The sequence below is a fragment of the Jaculus jaculus genome, chromosome 2, assembly GCF_020740685.1.
Source record: "Jaculus jaculus isolate mJacJac1 chromosome 2, mJacJac1.mat.Y.cur, whole genome shotgun sequence".
NCBI lineage: Eukaryota > Metazoa > Chordata > Mammalia > Rodentia > Dipodidae > Jaculus > Jaculus jaculus.
In genome coordinates this window covers 53073009-53080642 of record NC_059103.1, presented here as the reverse complement: position 1 = coordinate 53080642, position 7634 = coordinate 53073009, and the positions used below count along the sequence as shown (strand labels likewise).

The following is a 7634-nucleotide window of genomic DNA, read 5'->3' as shown; positions in this document are numbered from 1 at the left end:
CCAAATAAGCCTGGTATGTAGGTTTGAATCGGAAGTGCTACTTGAACGTTCCATATCAGGATAAATTATATGTTAAATCTGATGGATGGTCAGATCTGCCATTCTTAAATAAGCTATATTTTGGGCTTCGTATTTGTTGCTTCTTGATTTATAGTGCCTTTGTTTCCTCTTCTGTTATTCATTAGGGGAGGGTTTCAATTGGTCACAAGCTGACTGGGAATCCTCAACAGACCAAAAATCGTAACCTCCTAGTTGACAGGCTTAAGAGTGTGGGGCACCAAACACCCTAAGGGACAGTGACTTTGTTAGAGGATCTGGTTGTCATAATACCTACTATTGCATGAATACTCTGTGCTGTTTTAATTGAATGTGTACATTGTTTAGTTAAATTTTAGACACTGCCTGTATTTTGTTCCATTCAGCCTACTGGAATACTCCCATAGCAGGCAAACCCAATATCTAGTGTCACTTTTGTAGATACTCTGAGAGTCTTAAGAGCCACACCTAACACCTTAAGCTCCTACCCTGAAGATATATAACGTCAGATTGATTGATACATCTAATAATACTGCATCTAACTAGAAAATCAAAGCATGCAATTAATATCAGGTACAAAAATAAGTACATTATAACACAAGAAACACCAAAATCAAGGCAATGTAAATCCACCAAAAAGTATTAATGCATCAGAAATGACCTCCAGTGAGAATGAGTTAGAGGAAATGCCTGAGAAAGATTTCAAAAGAACGATTATAAATATGCTCAAAGAAGTCAAAGAGGAAATCAAAGGAATCAAAGAAGAAATCAAAGGAATCAAAGAAGACACAGGAAACCAATTTAATGAAACAAAGAGGTCAATACAATACATAAATGAGGAAATAGAAATAATAAAGAAAAACCAGTCAGAATTACTAGCAATGAAGAACACAGTCAAGGAAATAAAAAACTGTAGAAAATCTCACCAGTAGAATGGATGAAGGAGAGGACAGAATATCTAAACTAGAAGACCAGGTGGCAGATCTAATACAGTCCAACCAAAAGAAAAACAAACTAATAGGAAACTATGAATAAGAATTTCAAGATATTTGGGACACTATGAAAAGATCAAACATGAGAATTCAGGGTATAGTAGAAGGAGAAGTATTTCACTCCAAAGGCATAGTAGTCATTGTCAACAAAATCATAGAAGAAAAATTTCCCCAAATTGGGTAAGAGTTGCCAATGCAGATAGAGAAATCCTTCAGAACACTAACCAGATAAAACCTAGAAAAAAACCTCTCCTCACCATGTTATAATTAAACTACCAAACATACAAACCAAAAAATATACATATTGAAAGCAGTTAGACAGAAAAATCAAGTTACCTACAAAGGCAAGCCCACAAGGATCATAGCAGATTACTCAACACAAACTTTAAAAGCCAGAAGAGCTTGAAGTGACATATTCCATTTTCTGAAAGATAAGAACAGTCAACCAAGGTTACTTTATCCTGCAAAGCTATCCATTCAAATAGATGGAGAAAGAAGGACACTCCACTGCAAAAGCAGGCTAAAGGAATATTTGAAGACAAAACCAGCTCTATAGAAAATATTTGAAAGGGTCCTCCATGCTGAAGAGAAAGAAAAACACACATATAAGGAACCTACAATAAACAAGCCATACTCAAATACTAGTTAATACAACAGAACAAAGGTAAAACCTGAAAAACTACAAAAAATGTCAAAAATAAATACACACCTTTCAATAATATCTCTTAATATCAATGGCCTCAACCAAAAGACATAAGTTTACAGACTGGGTTAAAAAGCAGGATCCTTCAATTTGTTACCTCCAGCAAACTCACCTTTCTACAAAGGATGGACACTAACAGGGAGAAAAGTTCAAAAACGGTGTTTCAAGAAAATGAGCCTAATATCTATCCTAATATCTGAAAGGTAGACTTCAGTCCAACATTAGTTAGAAAAGATAAGGAAAGTCACTTTATATTGATCAAAAGCACACTCCAACAGGAGAACATTACAATCCTTAACATACATGCACCTAACATGGGAGGTCCCAACTTCATCAAACAAGCGCTATTAGAATTAAGGTCACAGATAACACCAAATAGAGCTGTTGTGGGTGACTTCAACACCCCACTCTAAATTGACAGGTCATCCCAGCAAAAAATAAACAGAGAGGCATCTAGATTAAATGAAGTCATAGAAGAAATGGACCTAACAGATATATACAGGACATTTTATCCAAATGCTATAGAATACACATTCTTTTCAGCGCCACATAGAATATTATCTAAAATAGACCATATATTAGGACATAAACCAAATCTTTTTTTTTAATTTTTTTTTCTTTATTTATTTGAGAAAGAAAGGCAGATAGACAGAGAGATAGAATAGGCATGCCAGGGCCTCCAGCCACTGCAAATGAAGTCCAAATGCATACACCCCCTTGTGCATCAGGCTAACGTGGTTCCTAAGGAACTGATCCTAGAACCAGGATCCTTAGGCTTCACAGGCAAGCACTTAACTGCTAAGTCATCTCTACAGCCCCACAAAGCAAATCTCAACAAATAGAGGAAAACTGAAATAATTCCTTGCATTCTATCTGACCACAATGGAATCAAACTACAAATCAATAGCAAGAAAAGCTATAGGGCATACACAAAATCATGGAAACTAAACAATGCACTACTAAATGATGAATGGGTCAACAAAGAAATCAAGAAGGAAATCAAAAAAGTCATAGAGTCAAATGATAATGAAAACACAACATACCAAAACCAATATACCAATTTGGGACACAATGAAGGCAGTCCTAAGAGGGAAACGTATAGCTTTAAGGCCTATATTAAAAAATTAGAAAGGTCTCAAGTATATGACCCAATGCTTCACCTAAAAGTCTTGGTAAAGAAGAACAAGAAAAACTGAAAATCAGTAGATGGGAAGAAGTCATAAAGATTAGGACAGAAATTAATGAAATAGAAACAAACAAACAAAAAAATAATCCAAAGAATCAATGAAACAAAGAGTTGGTTCTTTGAAAGGATCAACAAGATTGATAAACCCTTAGTAAATATGACCAAAAGCAAGAGAGGAGACACAAATTAATAAAATTAAAGATAAAAAGGCAACATCACAACAGATACCAGAGAAATTCAAAAATATCATAGGGACATACTATAAAAACATATACTCCACTAAGTATGAAAATATGAAAGAAATGGATGATTTCCTTGATTTATATGACCTACCTAAATTAAGTCAAGATGACATTAATCACTTAAATAGACCTATAGCAAGTATGGAGATCCAAGGAGTTATCAAAAATCTCCCAACTAAAAAGAGGGCAGGCCAAGATGGATTTATTGGTGAATTCCACCAGACCTTCAGGGAAGAACTAACACCATTTCTTCTTAAGCTTTTCCATAAAATAGAAAAAGAAGGAATCCTACCAAACTCCTCCTATGAAGACAGCATCACCCTGATACAAAAACCAGACAAAGATAGAAAAAAGAAAATTACAGACCAATCTCCCTCATGAACATAGATGCAAAAATTCTCAACAAAATATTTACAAACAGAATATAAGAATATATCAGAAAGATCATTCACCCCAATCAAGTAGGCTTTATCCCAGAGATGCAAGGATGGTTCAACATAAACAAATCAATAAATATAATACATATATAAATGGACTGAAGCACAAAAATCACATTGATTATCTCATTAGATGTACAGAAAGCATTTGAAAAAATCCAACATCCCTTTATGATAAAAGTCCTACAGACTGGGAATAGAAGGAACATAGCTCAATATAATAAAGGCTATTTATGACAAGCCTACAGCCAACATATTACTAAATGGGGGAAAAACTGGAAGCTTTTCCACTAAAATCAGGAACAAGACAAGGGTGTCCACTGTCCCCACTTTTATTTAATATAGTACTGGAAGTCTTAGCCATAGCAATAAGGCAAGTGACACACATAAAAGGGAGACAAATTGGAAAGGAAGAGATCAAGTTATCATTATTTGCAGATGACATGATTCTATACATAAAGGACCCTAAAGACTCTACTAGCAAACTGTTAGAGCTGATCAAAACCTACAGCCATGTAGCAGGATACAAAATAAATACACAGAAATCAGTAGCCTTCATATATGCTAACAACAAACACACAAAGGATGAAATCAGAGAAGTACTCCCATTCACAAATGCATTTAAAAAAATGCAGTACCTTGGCATAAACCTAACTAAGGAAGTGAAGGGTCTCTACATTGAAAACTTTAAAGCATTCAAGTGACAAATTTCTCTAGACACTAGAAGTGGAAAAACATCCCTTGTTCCTTGATCAGAAGAATCAATATTGTGAATATGGCAATCTTACCAAAAGCAATCTACACATTCAATGCTATCCCCAGCAAAATTCCAATTGCATTGGTCACGGAAATAGAAAAAACAATACAAAAATTCATTTGTAATCACAAAAATATTTCAAATCTCAAAAATAATACTGAGCAACAAAAATAAGGCTGAGGGTATCACCATACCTGATTTTAACCTATATTACCGAGCCACAGTAACAAAAACAGCATGGTACTGGCACAAAAGCAGACATGTACATTAATGGAACACAATATAGGATGTAGATGTAAGTCCGGGTAGCTGTAGCCACCTAATATTCAATAAAAATGCCAAAGATACTTCAGTAAATGGTGCTGGGAAAATTGGATATGCATCTGTAGAAGGATGAAAATAGATTTTTCTCTCCATGCACAAGAATTAAGTCCAAATGGATCAAAGACCTTAACATCAGACTTGAAGCTCTGAAACTGCTAGAGGAAAAAGTAGGGGAAACCCTTCAACTTATTGGCCTTGGCAATGACTTCCTGAATATAACCCCAGTTCCTCAGGCAATAAAACCACAGATTAACCGCTGGGACCTCATGAAATTACAAAGATTTTGTATGGCAAAGGACACTGTGAATAAAGCAAATAAGCAACCTACAGAATGGGAAAAAAATCTTTCCCAGCTCTACAACTGATAGAGGATTAATATCTAGACTACAAAGAACTCAAAAAATTAAATAATAAGAAATCAAATAAGCCAATTAAAAAATGGGCCATGGAACTAAATAGAGAGTTCTCAAAAGAAGAAATACAGATGGTGTATAAGCATCTAAAAAAATGTTCTACATCCCTAGTCATCAGGGAAATGCAGATTAAAACTACTTTGAGATTCCATCTCACTCCTGTCAGATTGGCTACCATCATGAAAACAAATGACCATAAATGCTGGCAAGGATGTGGAAAAAGAGGAACCCTTCTACACTATTGGTGGGAATGCAATCTGATCCAGCCATTGTGGAAATCAGTGTGGAGGCTTCTAAGACAGCTAAAAATAGATACACCATATGACCCAGGTATAGCAGTCCTAGGCATATATCTTAAGGACTCATCTTATTACCTTAGATACTCTTGCTCAACCATGTTTATGGCAGCTCAATTCATAATAGCTGGGAAGCAGTAGCAGAGTGGCGCAGCGGAAGCGTGCTGGGCCCATAATAGCTGGGAAGTGGAATCAACCTAGATGTCCCTCAACTGATGAGTGGATAATGAAGATATGGCACATTTATACAATGGAGTTCCACTCAGTGGTAAAGAAAAATGCAGTTAGGAAACTTGCAGGAACATGGATGGATCTGGAAAGGATTACACTAAGTGAGGTAACCCAGGCCCAGAAAGCCAAACATCACATGTTCTCTCTCATATGTGGATCCTAGCTACAGATGACTGGACCTGTTTGTGAGTAGGAAGAAAATTTAGTAGCAGAGGCCAGTAAGCTAGAAAAGAGATATGAAGGGAAGAGAAAGAAGGAAGGGCTACTTAATAGGATGATATTGTATATATGTAAGTAGAAGAATAGATTAATGGGGGTGAAAAGGCTCAAAGTGAGGTCAGAAGAGATTGAGTGAAGGAAAGGTGGAGGGAGAGCTAATAAAAATCTAAGAGGATATAAATAAATCATATGGAATCCTACTTTTTTGGACAATGGAACACTATGGAGCTGTAGATTGTTGCTAGAAATTTTTCAGTGCCAAGGATGAGATAACTTCCAGTGAGTTGTTGGCCAGGGAGGTCCCTGATGCCCCCAAAACATTACAGGACATTGCTGGGGCCCTTCGTTTCCCACCAGGTATATATGGTAGGACCCTATTTCTGTAGACTTCACATACTTGGGCTGCAAGGCCACTGAGAAATATTGCTGGAACTCAGCTGATAGCCTCCTCCATGTAGACCAGCTGACAGAAAGCTGGAAGAAACCATTCTGCATGCAGTTCAATGGAGAGAGAGAAATCTCCAGCAAAGATACTCAACAGTAGACACTGCAAGCCTTATATTTGGCCAGCCAGGCCAAATGGGCCAACGGGTGCAATAGTGGTATTTATGTTATGATGGAAACCAACTGCCCTCTAATTGGACTAGAGGCCTGCTACATGGGAGGGAATACACATCCTTGATACTGAAAACTTAAAACAGGAGTAGTCATGAGCCCTCAGGGTGTAATGTCTGCTGCTGTCTGGCTAAAAGCATATACTATGCTTATCAATCTGCCTAGTAAGCACTTCTTTTAATGTTCATACACTTATATTAATGCTACTCACACTTTTGGTAGAGAATCTTTTCTTTTCAGATGGCAGTGACCTTGGGATGACTCAGAGGCATCATAGTGCTGGAAAGAAGTGACAGGAGTGCTCAGTACTGTGATATCTCTATCACACTTTCCAAGGCTCAGGGTCTATTGCAGAAGAGGTGGCAGAAAGAATGCAAGAGCCAAAGGACTCCTCACAACATGCTCCCTCCAGACACAAAATGGACTGAATATCCATGACCTCACAGTGCCTGACACTACCTACACAAGACCATCATAATAGGAGGAAAAATCATGACATCAAAATAAAAGAGAGGTGTTTGCTTTGGCAGCACATATACTAAAATGGGAATGATACAGAGAAGATTAGCATGGCCCCTGCACAAGGATGACATGCAAATTCATGAAGCATTCCATATTTTAAATAAATAACTAAATAAGAGATTGATTAAGAGGGGAGGGGATATGATGGAGAATGGAGTTTCAAAGAGGAAAGTGGAGGAGTAAGGGCATTACCATGGGATATTTTTTATAATATGGAAGTTATTAATAAAAAGAAAAAATCTTGAGGGCTGGAGAGATGGCTTAGCGGTTAAGCACTTGTCTGTGAAGCCTAAGGACCCTGGTTTGAGACTTGACTCCCCAGGACCAGATGCAGAAGGGGGCACACGTGTCTGGAGTTCGATTGTAGTAGCTGGAGGCCCCGGTACGCCGATTCTTTCCCTTCTTTCTCTATCTGCCTCTTTTTCTCTCTGTCTGTCACTCTCAAAATAAATAAATAAAAATGAACAAAAATTTTTTTAAAAAAACTTGAAAAGAAAAAAAATGGTCAATGGAACTGTTGCAGTCAAATTTACATTGCTGGGGCTGGAGAAATGGCTTAGCGGTTAAGTGCTTGCCTGTGAAGCCTAAAGGACCTCATTTCGAGGCTCGATTCCCCAGGACCCATGTTAGCCAGATGCACAAGGGGGCGCACGTGTCTGGA

At 37.3% G+C, this 7634-nt stretch overlaps 1 non-coding gene across 1 annotated transcript; it reads left to right on the top strand.

Annotated features, from left to right (window-relative positions):
• Nucleotides 1-6965: 6965 nt before the first annotated feature.
• LOC123458961 lies at nt 6966-7072 on the top strand. Its single transcript, XR_006635894.1, has one exon. It is a non-coding gene; the product is annotated as a U6 spliceosomal RNA (small nuclear RNA).
• The last annotated feature ends 562 nt before the right edge of the window (nt 7073-7634 follow it).